Source organism: Schistocerca nitens, chromosome 1 (genome assembly GCF_023898315.1).
Source record: "Schistocerca nitens isolate TAMUIC-IGC-003100 chromosome 1, iqSchNite1.1, whole genome shotgun sequence".
NCBI classification, from domain to species: domain Eukaryota; kingdom Metazoa; phylum Arthropoda; class Insecta; order Orthoptera; family Acrididae; genus Schistocerca; species Schistocerca nitens.
In genome coordinates, this window is record NC_064614.1 from 800,686,120 (window position 1) to 800,704,516 (window position 18,397).

Sequence of the window (18,397 nt, forward strand, 5' to 3'; positions counted from 1 at the left end):
CAAACCAAAGTGACAATATTGAAACGCAAATCAGTCAGTTAACAAACCAAAGTGACAATATTGAAACGCAGATCAGTCAGTTAGCAAATCAAAGTGACAGCAGGTTCAACAGTTTAGAATCAAGGATAGAGGACACTCAAGTGCGAATGAACAATATAAATTCTGTTATTACCGACATCCAAGCACAAATCAAAAATTCGAATGACACCATGGAGGAAAAAATTAAAGCCATTACCACTGCTTACGCAAGCGAGCTAAACGCAAGTGTACACGCAAAAATTGATAGTGTTCTTTCGATGGTGGAATCCGCCGAGACCAATATTGGTAGCAAGTTCATAGATATGCAGGCCCAAATAGATGTGTGTAAATCAACTGCGAGTGACTCTTTGAAACATTACAGTGATGTTTCAAAGAGAGTAAGCCAATTGACAGAAAGTGTCAACCACGTTGGCGAGCGAGTTGAAGACCTTGCTCAGCAAATAATGTCAATATTGACAAAAAGATCGCAGATGTTAACACCGGTATAAGCAATACACTTAACAGGGAATTTGAAGAGTGGATGCAATCCAAAGAACAGTACATTGTCAGCAAGGTACACGCTGAACTAAAGGGTACGGTTAAATCTGCTACAGCAGAAATCTTAACCGCTCCCGGTACTTCTGGTGACACTTTAACCAGTGAATTAGGTGAAATCAGACGAGCATTTAGCCACGATCTTCCGGAATGGAAACGTCAGCTAAGCAATGATATAGATCAACTGAAACGACAAGTTACGGAATTGCAAGGTGACAATCCAAGTGAGTATTCGCTACCGCCAGAACACGATAATCGTCAATATCCCGCGTGTCAGGTACAATTCTCACCAACAGTAAATAACACGCGTGACGAAACTTCCACGTCTCGTAGTCATGCCGATCAACTAACACTCGTTGAACTAATGCGAGACGAGAGTGTGCTAAAACACAGAGTTTTTCAGCCTTTTATACCTGAAAAACGAAATATACATCCCATGGTATTTCTAAAATCATTCACAGGTGCTTTTCCAGAATCATGGAACGACAGGCAGCGGATACAGTTCATCTTAGGCTATGTACACGGTGAAGGATCAATTTGGGGTACAGAAATAATAGACAAATGTCACACCTATGCAGATTTTGAAAAGCATTTTTTGAATAAATTCTGGAGTTCAGGTATACAACAAAGACTCCGAAAGGAGGTTTACAACGCCGAACCTTTTAACACCAGAGGGGGAGGTTTGAGACGTTATTTTGAAAAATATTTACGTAAAATTCAGTATTGGGACACGCCCATTTCAACCAAAGATGTAACCATGATCTTAAAGTCAAAACTTCCTGTGTCAATAAGAGAAAAACTAGTTAATGTGAGTGAAGAAGACCTAGAAGCCTTTCTTTCTGTTCTCGACAATTTGGATATGATCTATGAGGATGTGCGTGTGAGCGCGCGGAATAATTATAATAATGGACCGCCCGCTCCGCAGCAGCACATAACAAATTGCGTCAATGGAATGTCGTACCAACATAACACGGGACAACCAAACGCTCAGCCTTACGGAAATCATAACAGTTTCAACTGCCGTAATGGAAAACAATATAACAAATATCCACACCAGAATAGATACAATCCGATTTATCAAAACACACAGCAACAATACGGTAATTCACCGATAAATCACAACGGTAATTACCAGTACCAGAACAACAAGACAAATAATGGAAACCGTCACAAGGGAAAGAAATGGAACAATTATAACAGACCACAACAGTACAGTCAGCCGAGTCACTTCACTCCCTCTCACCAAATGAATTTTTCACAGGCGAAAAATGCGACATTTTCTCACCAACCCAACCAACAGTTCAGGAACAATAGTCAGAACAATTCGTCGCATGCTTTTCCTGACCCTGCCGGTCATAATAGCCAAGGAAATCCGACTATTTTTTACACACAGGCGAGCCAAGCACCAAACGCGATGTCAAATAACACGCAATCAAGTGATGCACATGTCGTATGGGATACGAACGCGAATTTTCGACCTGGTAGGTCGCAAAATACTAGTCAAGTAAAAATAACTGACATTTCAGCTCCACCCCAGTCGGAAAACCATTAGCAAATTCTTTATGCCTCGACGGGGAAGTTGCGGAACCAATAAGCTCTCATATCTTTAACCACTCATGCCAACCTAAGAAAAAAGGCGCATGACAAACACATTAGCAAAATCTTATCGTATCGTATAAATGAACGAGTGCTATTAAGACCCACTTCAAACCATCTTTGATTCATCATAAGAATCGCAAGTGGCAGCACTTGTATGAAGGACCATATATTATATTAAGAAAGCCGCACATTGGTTGCTATCTATTAGCTGACCCTGTATCTGGACGAATAAAAGGATTGTTTCATCACGCAGACTTGAAGAGATACAGGGTCAACCATTGAAAATATCTGTTAAGTTAAGCTGCTAAAATAAAATATACACACACTAGAAGTTATACTATGTGTGAAGTACCAACGTATGTAAGAGTAATGCACAGGACTAACACCCTGTTAACCTGCCACAGCAAGATAAGTAATTTATATGAGCACCTTAAGTAAAACACATTTATTGTAGGAGAGCAAGATTTGCCTTAGATGTAAGTTAGTTTTAAGTTAATTGAGCCCTACTATTATAGTAGGGACGTGCTAAGTGCCACCTGCTACCACTAGTTTTAAGTATAGCAAAGCTCTCTCCTCTTGAATGAAATAAATTAAAATGATCATTCAGACCAGAATGATTGCTCGTAGGTTAAAAAAAAAATATTTATTAAGGTCGCTTACTCTAATGAGGTAAATGTTATGTTATGCATAAGGAGTGTGTGACAACAAATTTTATGAGACCACCTATGAAACGCAGCAGGCAAAAAGCAGCAGCTTAGCATATAAGAATCAAGTAATTCAATAACGATCCAGGTAGCAGGAAAGAAGTGCGCAACTCAATTATTTTATTATAATACGGAGAAAACCGTATACGCTCATAACAATTTTACGGCACAGTGCAACTGGAATACCTACAAAGATCATTTATAAATAAACTAATTTAGTACTAGAAATATCTATTTCAGGTCCTCGAGATACGACGGTTTTTTTTTTTTTTTTTTTTTTTTTTTTAGAAAACCAATTTAATTTTACGATACATGGAACAGAAGATAATTAACAGACACAGTTCACTGCTAATGCATGGTTTAAGTAATTTTAGATATGTATAGAAAATTGTTTAGAGAGCTGGATCAGACGACACTGAAACTACTGATCGATTTAATTATGCTATTTGTCATGAAAAACTAAGGTGATAATAATTTATGTTAAGCTCATCATATCATACGTCATTAACACTGTGTCTTCAAATCTCTTCCCTCCATAAAAGTATTTTGTGTTTTCCTCTAACCAGTATCCTTACCATCCTACCTTATCCAGTAGAGAAGTGAATTTTACGAGCTGGTTGCATGATTGATACATACAGTCTATACGAATGGATAGTCGTGACACATTGGTTGTCGACGGGCTATGCTTATTATCCACAAATTGCGAGTTCAATTAAGATTTGTTATGTGAAATTGCACGACAGGGAACACCAAGCTTCCCAATTTCCCTAATGGTAGTTTGAACACGAACTGTTCATCACGTAAACGAAGCCACATTGATTATGTCTTCAAACTAACGACGTAATAGAGAGAAAATAAAAGAGCTGAACTTCAGAAAAGAGTAACTATTGTAAAAAGAAAAGAATAACAAGATTTCGAACAAAGTGTAAACCTAAAGTGCCTTGGAAGCACAACTACGAACAAGAGACACGCTTTTCGTCAGGCCTTGTAGTCACAGAGACTAAATATTTCTTTGTAAATAATGTTTAGACACGATATGTATACTATATGTTAACTGTACTTTGTAGTAATAATGCAGTCAGTAATAAATGGACACGTATATGCTGCTGCGTGTGAACCGACTATAGACAAGTAATTAATGGACACGTATAAAAGTGGTGCGTGTGAACCTTAACATGACGACCAAATAAATGTGAACACGAATTACTAATAACGTATGAACTGAAAAAGTGATAACTCCAAGGACACGTGTGAAATACCGCGTGTGAAGTAATGTTATAAGTACTTGTACCACGAAGTAGAAAGCCGAAGAGTGAAAGTGAATAAGTGTTGTACTTACCACAAACGGTACTGTACCCCTTTCCACGGACACATTCTTCGAAACAGCTGCGGGAGTCGCCGCATCTAGCTGCTTCCGTAAATCAGAGTCGATGAAAAACTGTGTAAAAACTCACACCACGGCTAGTAGACACCAAACGCTCTGCTTCTTGCAGAATACTGCTGCTAGCGTTGTGGAACTGTCAAGTTATTATCACGTGATTGTGACCAACAGACTTAACACTGTGTACGCTGAGCGCTCAACAATCAATTTTCTTTGTACAACGAGCGCGGATGCCAAATGTGTTTGAAATGCATTCAAAATAAAATATGATAAAGCAATGAATTAAGCACTCATGTACCTTGTGAAATTATAAAGACACTAATCGGAAGAGTCTTAAGCTCGATTTTGACAATCGCTACCGAATTTAATGACGAAAACGTGTCGAACCAAAGAAAACCAAAAAAATAGATAAATATAAGAACTAAGCATTCCTAAGAGAATGAGACCTTATGTACATAAACAATTGTTATCCTTACCTAATCCAATTTTCTTTTAGACTAAGTTATTAGTAAGTAAGCACATTCTAATACAGATTTTTTTCTGTATTTTTCATGTACGAAAACATAAATGGAAGCACGGACACGTGTCAAGTGAAATAGACCGCCACCATACGGCTCAACATGTTGCAGAACCAATCTTCCAGTTCCTGACCCACGACGTATTTCCAACGCAACATCACACCCCGACAACTACTCCAACTTCCACAGTGAAAGTGATGCCCTACTTTTCCTCCTCTGTGAAAGTGTAATGAATTTCCCCACTCAAGTGCAGTGCTATCATTTATACCCGAAGTTCTACCACTCCCAGTGCAACTCATACCTACCCAAGTGTAGTGAAAAAAAATTTTTTTTTGCAGGTCATAAAGCCACAAATAAGTAAAGTGCTACGTATTTACTGCAAGAAATCTTCGACGAAAAAACGACAAAAATATTCCTGTAATATGTCATTGAAAAACAAGAATGTCAATTTTTTGTAACACATTTTTTCCACGAGTGCACACAGCATCCAGACTTCCTGCGAAGTCAAGTAATTTATTTCTTTGTTATTTTTTAATATTTATTATGCCATGTGTAGTATATTTATGTATGTGTATCTTCATCTTAATTTCATTATCTTTTACCGAGAAATGAACACTTGTTATCCTTGTACAATACATTACAAAGAGCACAGTTCAATTGTCATGTAGTTACCCTATGGACAAATTACTATCAGTTTCAGTCGTACGAATATACTTACCTGATACTCTGTATGTTAACCACTTTGCCTGATGTAGTGTGTAAAATCTATTGTAAAGAATTTTGGCAAGTAATACTAACTTGTTTCACGAAAACAATAATATCACGACTACGCGTGAGTCGCGATGATCCTGACGGAGTCATCGCTCCTCACGCGGGAAGCAATGTGATATTATTGGATTTCAGACATTTTGCATATGAGAAAAGGACAGGCATCGAGCTGTAGTTTGTAGTGATACTAAGCATGACAACGCGAGAGTAAAGAAACGAAATCTGTTTATAACGTGCGCCTATACCAAGACGCGCGGCCAGCGTTAAAAAGGTACTTTTAAACACTATGACTCGCTGGGCGCAGATATCTAAAACCATTGCCTCAGCGCTTGATAGCAAGAAGCTGCGAAACAGAAGAAAGAACAATTTATCTTTTTTTAGGAAAATTCTAGAGTCTTTATAGTTAGTTGTACTTCTGGTCGCCGATATGTTAACATGTACTTCATTAACTTTGATGTTTGGTCGCCGACTTGTTAAGACGTGTTGTGTAGCACCGCTACAAGTTGTATTTCATTTAGTGTGAAAAACCACGTTATCATCAAGAAAGAAAACGCTTTTGTAAACCTTGTGACGATAAAAAAAATACTTACGCGCACGCCAGGACATTTAATTTTTACAAAATATCACACATACAAAAGGAGCGATTGTTGGACTGCTCCATGTATGAGAAAAACATAAAAATGTAAGTTTTGTATTCATTGTAAATTTGTTAATGTTTATAGTTTAACACCTTTGTTCTTTGAGAATATATTGATGTTTCACTGTACAGAAAATCTATGCTTATTCTTTTCTTTAAATTGACCACAAATAATGTTTATGTTTAAATGAACTTTGTTACAGGTTCGCTCTTTGTGGCGGTGTCTCGATTGTATTTGGGAGACCATTAATGTGTTCAATTTCCGATCTGACAACTTTTTTTACAAAATTTCACTGTTTTGCATTTTTTTTATTATTCTAATAGGTCCCTTAGGTAGTTTAATTGAAGAGTCTGATTGCGTGAAAGCAATCCGGGTTAAGAGGTCATTTGAGAAACTATTTTCGTGCAATCAATCTGTACGTCTCCTGAACACAATCGAGAACCGACGCATCGTCGATCATTCATTAATTTTTCTCTCTTTCCAAGTCGTACGAAAAAACGGCCAAGGAGAACTGCCGTGAGTACGCAATCTAGTGTTAAAAGGTTGTATTCTTTATCTTGTCGGCAAACATTGCCATGAATTATCATCATCAGTGTTATATTTGGTTAAATACGAAAAGCAAAGAACCTTTTAACGCTAGAACCTATATCTTTCCGTACGAGCTCTGATTTCCCTTATATTATCTTGGCGATCGTTCCTCCCTACGTAAGTCGGTGTCAACAAAATATTTTCGAAATCGGAGGAGAAAGTTGGTGATTGGAATTTCGTGAGAAGATTCCGTCTCAACGAAAAACGCCTTTCTTTTAATGATGTCCATCCCAAATCCTGTATCATTTCTGTGACACTCTCTCCTATATTTCGCGATAATACAATACGTGCTGCCTTCCTTTGAACTTTTTCGATGTACTCAGTCAGTCCTATCTGGTAAGGATCCCACACCGCGCAACAGTATTCTAAAAGTGGACGGACAAGCGTAGTGTAGGCAGTCTCCTCAGTAGGTCTGTTACATTTTGTAAGTGTCCTGCCAATAAAACGCATTCTTTGGTTATCCTTCCCCACAACGTTTTTCTGTGTGTTACTTCCAATTTAAATTGTTCGTAATTGTAATACCTAGGTATTTAGTTGAATTTACGGCTTTTAGATTAGACTGATTTATCGTGTAACCGATGTTCAACGCGTTCCTTTTAGCACTCATGTGGATGACCTCACACTTTTCGTTATTTAAGGTCAACTGTCACTTTTCGCACAATTCCGATCTCTCTTCTAAATCGTTTTGCAATTTGATTTGATCTTCTGATGACTTTATTAGTCGATAAACGACAGCGTCATCTGCAAACAACCGAAGACGGCTGCACAGATTGTCTCCCAAATCGTTTATATACATAAGGAACAGCAAAGGACCTATAACACTACCATGGGGAATGCCAGAAATCACTTCTGTTTTCTCGATGATTTTCCGTCAGTTACAGCGAACTGTGACCTCTCTGACAGGAAATCGCAAGTCCAGTCACATAACTGAGACGATATTCCATAAGCACACAATTTCACTACGAGCCGATTGTGTGGTACAGTGTCAAAAGCCTTCTGGAAATCCAGAAATACGGAATCGATCTGAAATCCCTTGTCAATAGCACAGCACTTCACGTGAATAAAGATCCAGCTGTGTTTCACAGGAACGATGTTTTCTAAACTCATGTTGACTGTGTGTCAGTAGACCGTTTACTTCGAGGTAATTCATTATGTTCCAACACAATATATGTTCTAAAATCCTGCTGCATATCGACGCTAACGATATGGGCCTGTAATTTAGTGGATCTCTCCTACTACGTTTCTTGAATATTGGTGTGACCTGTGCAACTTTCCAGTCTTCGGGTACGGATCTTTCGTCGAGCGAACGGTTGTATATGATTGTTAAGTATGGAGCTAATGCATCAGTATACTCCGAAAGGAACCTAATTGGTATACAGCCTGGATCAGAAGACTTGCTTTTATTAAGTGATTTAAGTTGCTTCACTACTCCGAGGATATTTACTTCTACGTTACTCATGTTGGCAGCTGTTCTCGATTCGAATTCTGGAATATTTAGTTCGTCTTCTTTTGTGAAGGCATTTCGGACGGCTACTGATAGTGCGGAATATTCATACGATAATGAAGAATTCACCCTAACGGATGTTGGAACTACCAGTAAGTATTTCAATGAAACAGACTTCAGTGGGCTAAGTTGTTAAAAGCTGAATAACGTATTTTCTGACTGGTTTGATGCGGCACGCCATGAATTCCTCTCTTGTGCCAACCTCTTCACCTCAGAGTAGCAGGTGCAACTACGCCCTCAGTTACTTGTTGGATGTATTCCAATATCTGCCTTCCTCTACAGCTTTCGTCCTCTACAGTTCCCTCACAAAGTACCATGAAAATGATTCATTGATGTCTTAACAGGTGTCCTTTTATCTTGTCCCTTCTCTTTCTCAGTGTTTTCTTCATTTTCCCTCTCCGATTCTGTGCAGTACATCCTCATTCCTTACAGAACCAGTCCACCTAATTTTCAACATTCGTCTGTACAACCACATCTCAAATGTTTCGATTCTGTTCTGTTCCGGTTTTCCCACAGTCCATATTTCACTACCACACAATGCTCTGCCTTAAACATACATTCTCAAAAACTTCTTCCTCAAATTAAAGCCTATGTTTGAAAGTAGTAGACATCTCTTGAACCGGAATTCCCTTTCTGCTAGTGCTAGTCTGCTTTTGATGTCCTCCTTGCTTCATCAGTCATTGGTTATTTTGCTGTCTAGGTCATAGAACTTAATTTCATCTACTTCGTGAACATTAACGCTGTTGTTAAGTTTCCCGCTGTTCTCATTTCTGCTACTTCTCATTACTTTCGTCTTTCTTTGATTTACTTGCAGCCCACATTCTGCACTCATGAAAATGTTTATTCGATTCAGCAAACCATGTAATACCTCTTCACTCTCTCTCAAAATAGCAATCTCATCACCGAATCGTATTGTTGACATCCTTTCACCTTGAATTTTAATACTACTCCTGAATCTTTCTTTTATTTTAATCATACTCATTCTCTGTACAGATTGAACAGTAGGTGTTAAAGACTACATCCATGTCTTATACCCTTTATAATCCGAGCACTTCGTTCTTGGTCGTCGACTCTTATTATTCCATGTTGGCTCTTGTACCTGTTTTGTATAACCTGTCTCTCCTTATAGCTTTCCACTATCTGTCTCAGAATTTCCAGCACCTTGCACCACTTTACAAAGTCTAAAACTTTGTCCAGGTCGACAAATCCTATGAACGTGTCTTGATTTTTTTAAAAAAATTCTTTGTTGTATTATCAACCGCAACGTCAGAATTGCCTCTCCCGTGCCTTTACCTTTTCTGCATACAAACTGATCGTCAACTAGCACATACTCAATTTCCTTTTCTAGTCTTCTGTATATTATTCTTGTCAGCAACTTGGATGCATGAGTTGTTCAGCTGATTATGCAATAAATCTCACCTTGTCAGCTCTCCTCGGAATTGTGTGGATGATATTTTTCCGAAAGTCAGATGGTACTTCGCCAGACACATACTGTACATACTACACACCAACGTGAATAGTCGTCTTGTTGCCACTTCCCGCTATTATTTTAGAAATGCTGATGGAATGATATCGATCCCTTCTGCCTTATCTGATCGTAAGTCCTCCAAAGCTCTTTTAATTTCAGGTTCTAATACTGGATCCCCTCTTTCTTCTAAATCTACTCCTATTTCTTCTTCTATCACATCAGACAAATCCTCCTCATATAGGCTCTCGGTGTATTCTTTCCCCAGTCCGCTCTCTCCTCTGCTTTTATCCGTGGCTTCCCGTTGCACTCTTAATGTTACCACTCTTTGTTTTAATGTCATCGAAAGCTGTTTTGACTTTCCTGTATTCCGAGTCTGTCATCCCTTAACAATTTATTTTTCGATTTCTTCACGTTTTTATGGATCCATTTTGTCTTCCCTGTACTTCCTATTTATTTCATTCTTCAGTGACTTGTATTTCTCAGTTCCTGAATGTCCCTGAACATTTTTGCACTTCCTTTGTTCGTCGATCAACTGAAGTATTTCTCCGTTACCCATTATTCCTCGCAGTTTTGTTCTTTGTACGTATGTACTCCCTTCCAGCTTCTGTGATTTCCATTCCTCTTCTACTGTACTGCCTACTAAGCTATTGTTTAGTGCTTATAGAACTTCAAGCGTACGTCGTTATTCCTTAGTACTTCTGTACACCAGTTCTTTGCGTATTGGTTCGCCGGCCGCGGTGGTCTCGCGGTTCTAGGCGCGCAGTCAAGAACCGTGGGACTGCTACGGTCGCAGGTTCGAATCCTGCCTCGGGCATGGATGTGTGTGATGTCCTTAGGTTAGTTAGGTTTAAGTAGTTCTAAGTTCTAGGGGACTGATAACCACATCAGTTGAGTCCCATAGTGCTCAGCGCCATTTGAACCATTTGCGTATTGGTTCTTCCTGATTAACCTCTTAAACTTCACCCTACTCTTAATGACTACTATACTGTGATCTTAATCTGTATCTGCTCCTGGCTACAGCTTAAAATCCAGCATTTGATTTCGGAATCTCTACCTCATATTGATGTAATCTAATTGAAATCTTCACCTGCCTCCCGTCTTTTTCCAAGTATTCCTTCTCCTCTTGTGGTTCTCTAACAGACTATTCGCTATTACTAGCTGAAATTTATTACGGAACCCAAACAGTCTTTTCCTCTCTTATTCCTTGTCCCAAACCCATATTCGCCTTTAACCTTTTAATCTGATCCTTCTTCTACAAGTGCAATCCAGTCCCCCATGCTATCAGAGTTTCAACTCCCTTTATGTACTGCCCTACACTTTCAATATCCTCAAATACTTTCTCTATCTCTTCATTTCCACCTTGCGACGTCGGCACGTATATCTGAACTATCGTTGTTGGAGGAGGTTTGCCATTTTCTGCTACTGTTGGCATTACCCTAGACTCATCTGACCAGAAATCTTTATCTTCCTTCCATTTTGCTTCACTAATCCATACTATATTTAGATTGAGCCTTTGCATATCCCTTTTCAGATTTTCTAGACTCCTTGCTACCTTCAAGCTTCTGACATTCCACACCCCGACTTGTACAACGTTACTCTTTCGTTGGTTTTCTATGTTTTTCTCATGGTCACCTCCCCCTTGAGAGTCGCTTCCCAGAAACTCGAATGGGAAACTATGCCGGAATCTTTTGCCAATGGTTATATCATCATGACACTTTTTCATACACAGCCCCCATACTTTGTGGATACACATTATTTGTCATTAATGTAATGCCAGAGAATGAAAATACCTCTTCTGTTGTAAAGTTCTTCTATTATCACACGACCGTTTTCGGCCTCTCTATAAGCCCATCTTCAGGTGTCGTAACTTGGTGCTGTGGCCCCCGAGCGCCGCGGTGGACTTGTACTGAGCGCGGTGTGGTACCTTTATTTTTTATTTTTGTTTTTGGTTCTGACTGGTTTGATGCTGCCCGCCACGAATTCCTCTCCTGAGTGGCAGTTGACTTGGAACATACGTCCTCAACTATTTGCTATGTATATTCCAATATCTGTCTTCCTCTACAATTTTTCCCTCTACTGCTACAACCACGGAAGTCATTCCCTCATGTCATAACAGATGTGCTATCATCCTGTCCTTCTCCTTATCGGTGTTTTCCACGTATTCGTTCCCTCACCGGTTCTGAGCAGAACCTTCTGATTCCTTACAAGACCAGGCAACCTAATTTTCAACATTCGTCTGTAGTACCACATCTCAAATGCTTTGATTCTCTTCTGTTCCGGTTTTCCCATAGCTTATGTTTCACTACCATACAATGCTGTCCTCCAGACGTACATTCTCAGAAATCTGTGGTTACGCCAGAATATTTCTCCCCCCCCCCCCCCCCAAAGCGACGGACCGTCGCCTTGTATGGAGTGCGACCACGGGGAATGCAGAAGTGTGGGCGCAACGTCGGGCCACAAGCTTTGGCTGCGGGGGGACGTAAAGCTTCCGCTCGTACCCCGCCATCCGGCCTGCGCTCTGGCGGAAACGTCCCGCGGAAAACGACCAGAAGGGTACGCGTTTATCTCCTGATGACATGAACCAGATGAAGAAGGCGGCGACTGCTGCCGTGTGAACAGGTCCAGCTCCATCGGCAGGAGGAGAGGAGGCGGAAGAGGCGAAGGCTCCGCCTCCATGGGGTCGTCCAGCGGTGTCGTGATGACACCCTCTGGCGGCTGCTGTGGTCGCGATGCCCTTTGGATCCCTCAATCTGGGAAAGACCGACTGAAAAGTTGTGTACGTGACAGAGGCGAAGTTGATTTTGATGACAACGCTGCAAACCATCAGGACCTGAAAGAACATACATGCAAACACGAAGTCGACGGACGATCTCGCCTCGCACCCACCGTCTGCTGCCGCTAAGAACCCTGTAAAAATATGAGGCGGGCCGAAGCAATACTTGCGGCCTTCCTTCGGTGCTGGATGCTGAGGAATGTGGAGCAGGTGGAGCAGTGTCTGATGGCTGCGGCTGTGAGGCAATTCCGCCAGCAATGATCCATCTTGTTAGTGCGAATGATAAGAGGCGAGAAACATTTGCAGCGCTTGATCCTTCGGGTGTGCGGAACGAAGATTTGCCATCTCCCGCTTGAAGTTTCTGATAAAACGTTCCGCTTCACCATTTGACTGTGGATGGTTCAAAATGGCTCTGAGCACTATGGGACTCAACATCTTAGGTCATAAGTCCCCTAGAACTTAGAACTACTTAAACCTAACTAACCTAAGGACATCACACACACCCATGCCCGAGGAAGGATTCGAACCTGCGACCGTAGCAGTGTGGATGGAACGGTGTACTATTTAGATGCTGTATTCCATTGCGTTCACAGAATGTTTGAAATTCGTTGGACGTGAACTTAAGGCCGTTGTCTGACACTATTACTTCAGGTGAACTTTCGAGGTAGAAACGATGACAACACCTGGATTGTGCTATGTGACGTTGTCGAGGTCAACGCCACAGCAAAAGGAAACTTGCTATATGAGTCAACCACAATCAAGCAGCGAGTGTTCCAAAAAGGTCCCGCAAAGTCTGTGTGCACTCATTGCCAAGGTGATTGTGACTTAGGGCAAGCAGAGAATTTTTGTGGCGAAGTAAATTGATTTTCGACACATGCGTGACGGTGTGACGTCATATATTCTATTTGGAGGTCCTTACCCTTCCAAGAACAGTGTCGACACGCTGACTGTTTCGTACACACAAAGCCCCAGTGTCCTTGGTGAAGTAATTGCAACTCTTCTTTTTGCAAAGTTTTGGGTATCAACATACGTGACGGCCCACTGTCAATTTGAACAAGAATTACACCTTTCTGTACCGTAAGGCTATTCCGACGTGCAAAGTATCGACGCACTACAGAGTTCTTTGTGGTATTCACTGAGTGAGTGCAAGATGTGCGAATTTATGTTAGAAAAACGTTAAAATCTGGATCAGCTTTCATGGTCTGTGCAATTTTCGTATAGTTCAGCGGGAAAGACTGAAGTAATTCAGAACACTTAGCATCGATGTGACAACAAGATGCAGCACAAGGGTCAAAATCTGTATCGGGGCAAATCGGATGCGTTTGCATTACCATGTTGAGCCATCGAACGATACACAATAGCAGTGGCCTGGTGGTTCTAGGTGCTTCAGTCCGGAACCGACCAACCGCCACGGTCGCAGGTTCGAATCCTGTCTCGGGCATGGATGTGTGTGATGTCCTTAGGTTAGTTAGGTTTAAGTAGGTCTAATTCTAGGGACTGATGACCTCAGATGTTAAGTCCCATAGTGCTTAGAGCCACTTGAACCATTTGATACACAATCTAGTACTGGTATTGAGACAACAACAAAGCCCATCTTTGCAATTTTTGGGCAGTTCGTACAGGAACCCGTTTCGTCGGATGAAACAAGGACTGCTAAGGCTTGTGATCTGTTGATAAGTAGAATTTTCTGCCATACAATTAGTGGTGGAATTTGGTGACACCATACACAATAGCCGAAGCCTCTTTTCTTATTTGCGAATAGTTACACTAAGGTTTGGACAACACTTTTGATGCGGAAGCAGTAGGCCTGTCTTTATCACCAATTCTATGTCAAGCACTGCACCGACTCCATAAGAGGAAGCGTCAACTTGCAATACAAATTATTTGTCAGGATCAATGTGAACTAACCATCGATCACTGAGCAATGCATTTTTAAGTGTTTGAAAAGCTGCTTGGCACTCATCTGTCAAAATGAAGGGGATATTCACGCAACGCAAGCGATGCAATGAAACCCCAATTCGTGCAGCATTCGGTATCAACCGAATATAATAGTACATTTTCCCTAAAACGTAATGCAATTCTGTGATATTTCGAGGAACCGCTAAGTCTCGTATAACCAACAAATGCACCTGAAGAGGATGTACACCTTGACTGTTTATGAAATGCCAAGATACTACAACACAAGTTTAAAAACAAAATCACACTTGTCCAGTCTACACTTTAGTCTAGTATCAGATAATACACAAAAAAGCACGTAAATTTGCGTTATGTTCTTCAGGTGTACGACCTGCTACTTCAATATCACCCAAATAGTTTGAAAAGTTTGGTACGTATGCAGTCAGCTGTTCCAAATACCGTTGGATAATGGCGGATGCGGAAGCAGTTCTAAAAGGCAAACGCAAATATTTAAACAAGCCCAAATGAGTATTTACTATACACACTTTTTGAGAGTCTTCATCGAGCGACACCTGAAGATACGTACCTCGCAAATCAATTTTAGAAAAGTAGCTTCCAGTGCCTTATTTGTCCATGAGATCCTCTGGGCGTGGCAATGGATAAGTATCAATGAGAGTTTGTGGGTTGACTGTAGGTAAAGTCGACACAGAGGCAAATGCGACCTGAAGGTATGGGGAGGAAAACTAATAGACTTGCCCATTGACTAGCTGATACGGGCGCAATTATTCTGTTATCTTGTAATTTTTTAAGTTCAGCTGCGACTTTGTCCCATAATGCAATGGGAACAGTTCGGCAAAATTGTGGCTGAGCGTAATATTTGCAACAAAATTATTATCTTTGCCTAAACCTTGAGATAAGGGTTCCGAAAATTGTGCGGAAAATCATACATTGGGGAGACAGTCCGCACTGTTGAAGAGAGGTGCCGAGAACACAAGCGCCATACCGAATTACGCCAGGCCTCTAAATCAGCCGTACCTGACCATTCTATAAAGACTGGACATACCATGGACTATGAAAAAACAAAAATACTCTGTCAATCCTCCTACTTCTGGAACTTCGTTACTAAAGAGGCTATCTAAATCCGACTACAGGACGATCTAATTAATGAAGACAGCGGCCTTCAAATTAGTTAGGCTTGGAACCATGCACTCAGCCTGGAGAGAAAGATTCCAATTCAGACCCAGGCGCCGCTTCCCCCACCACCTCCAGTAGCCGCCGCACTGGCCGCACCGAAGACAGCAGGAGAGGAACGGTGGAGAGGGTAACGGCTAGAATATATAGGGAGCCGAGGGGAACAGGACAGCTTTCGTCAGGAACCACCTGAAGACGGCATCGGGTACGTCTGCCTAAATATTGTGGAGAAATTACGACGCTACCCGGTCAGATACCCGAGAACTGTTCAAATTGGAAATACGCCGGGAAAGCTTCAGATCGCATTGCAGTCGTTGTTGTAATGCGTAAACGGAACGTTTTATCTGACCTACAGAGGATGTGTTCATTGGCTTTCTTGCCAAGGGTTGAAGCATTTCCGAAAGGGCTAAGTTTCTAAACTATGTGCGTGCTGCCACGGTTAAAATATACCGTACATGGCATAATGGTGCTATCCACAAGTGGAGCCGAGGGAAGTGTATTGCCCTATTGGCCATAGAAGACAGAGCTGAACCATAGCTGCAGAAAAACGTGCAGGCGAATAGATCTGACGCTACTAACAGTAGCTCGGAGGTGGGATGCGATGAACACTGCGGAAAAGGCTGACCACTCAGATGAAAATGAAGCTACTAACGGTGTCACCTCAACGACTGTTCAGCGAACGTTGCGCATACGGTCCTCAGCAGGGATCGCCTTATTCATACACCTACGCTATTTGCTGTTCTGCGGTGACGAAGTTTGAAATTTTGATCACAAACATCGCAACAGGAAATCCACTGATTGGCAAAAGATGGCCTTTCCAGATTAATCACGCTACATGCTCCACCGGACACATGCCGTGAGCAGCTCTTCAACAATCTCCTGAAGAGCCCAGTGTGGAGGAGGGAGAATTGTGGTGGGATTCCCTGGACAGCCTCGTCATTCTCTAAGGCACAATGGATCAACACAAGTATGCATCTATCCTTCGGGATTATGTCCACCCTTTTTTTTTTTTTTTTTTTTTATTTTGTGGGTCACTAGTCTTCTGACTGATCTGATGCGGTCCGCCACGAATTCCTCACCTGCGTCAACCTCTTCATCTCATTGTATCACTTGCAACCTACGTTCTCAACTATTTGCTGTATGTATTCTAATCTTCGTCTTCCTCTACAGTTTTTGCCCTCTACAGTTCCCTCTAGTATCACGGAAGACATTCCATCATGTCTTAACAGATGTCCCATCATCCTGTCCCTTCTCCTTATCAGTGTTTTCCACATATCCCTATCCTCTCCGATTCTGTGTAGAACCTCCTCATTCTTTACCTTATCAGCCCACCTAACTTTCAACATTCGTCTGTAGCACCACATATAACAGTCCTCTCCTCTGCGCGATGGCATCTCCCAGCAAAGCAGTGTATCTAGTCACACAGCTGCCAGTGTACCTGCGTCGTTCGAAGAGGACCAGGATGAGTTAACCGTACTCCTCTGGCGATCTACCGAGAAATCCAGCTCAGTTGGCCAGGGCACCGCAGTCAGCATCTTTGTCGGTACCTCACTGACTCGCACCCTGCACGTCGGTGCTGCAAAGATGGTTACTGAGGCTCTTGACATGTGGCCACAATAATATGGCTGGACTGTTTAATGTCCTCTCCAATACTTTCCTTGTCCAGGTATGTTAGTTACCTTACAGCAAACACGCTGATCATAAATTAGCGTGGCTCTCAAATGGTTCAAATGGCTCTTAGCACTATGGGACTTAACTTCTGAGGTCATCAGTCCCCTAGAACGTAGAACAACTTAAATCTAACTAACCTAAGGACATCACACACATCCATGCCCGAGGCAGGATTCGAACCTGCGACCGTGGCGGTCACGCGGTTCCAGACTGTAGCGTCTAGAACCGCTCGGCCACATCGGCCGGCAACACGAGCATGAAACTCCACAACGACACACCGCATACATTACCAATTTCACTATCATACAATCAATACACTACAGGCCATTAAAATTGCTACACCACGAAGATGACGTGCTATAGACGCGAAATTTAACCGACAGGAAAGAGATGCTGTGATATGCAAATGATTAGCTTTTCAGAGCATTCACACAAGATTGGCGCCGGTGGAGACACCTGAAACATTCTGACATGAGGAAAGTTTCCAACCGACTTCTCATACGCAAACAGCAGTTGACCGGCGTTGCCTGGTGAAACGTTCTTGTGATGCCTCGTGTAAGGAGGAGAAATGCGTACCATCACGTTTCCGACTTTGATAAAGGTCGGATTGTAGCCTATCGTGGTGGGGTTAATCGTATCGCGACATTGCTGCTCGCTTTGGTCGTGATCCAACGACTGTTAGCAGAATATGGAATCGGGTGGTTCAGGAGGCTAATACGGAACGCCGTGCTGGATCCCAACTCCTTCGTATCAATAACAGTCGAGATGACAGGCATCTTATCCGCATGGCTGTAAAGGATCGTGCAGCCACGTATCGATCCCTGGGACAACAGATGGGGATGTTTGCAAACAACAACCATCTGCACGAACAGTTCGACGACGTTTGCAGCAGCACGAACTATCAGTTCGGAGACCATGGCTGAGGTTACCATTGACTCTGCATCACAGACAGGAGCGCCTGCGATGGTGTACTCAACGACTAACCTAGCAAAACGTCATTTTTTGGGATGAATCCAGGTTTTGTTTACAGCATCATGATGGTCGCATCCGTGTTTGGCGACATCGCGGTGAACTCACTTTGGAAGCGTGTATTCGTCATCGCCATATTGGCATATCATCCGTCAC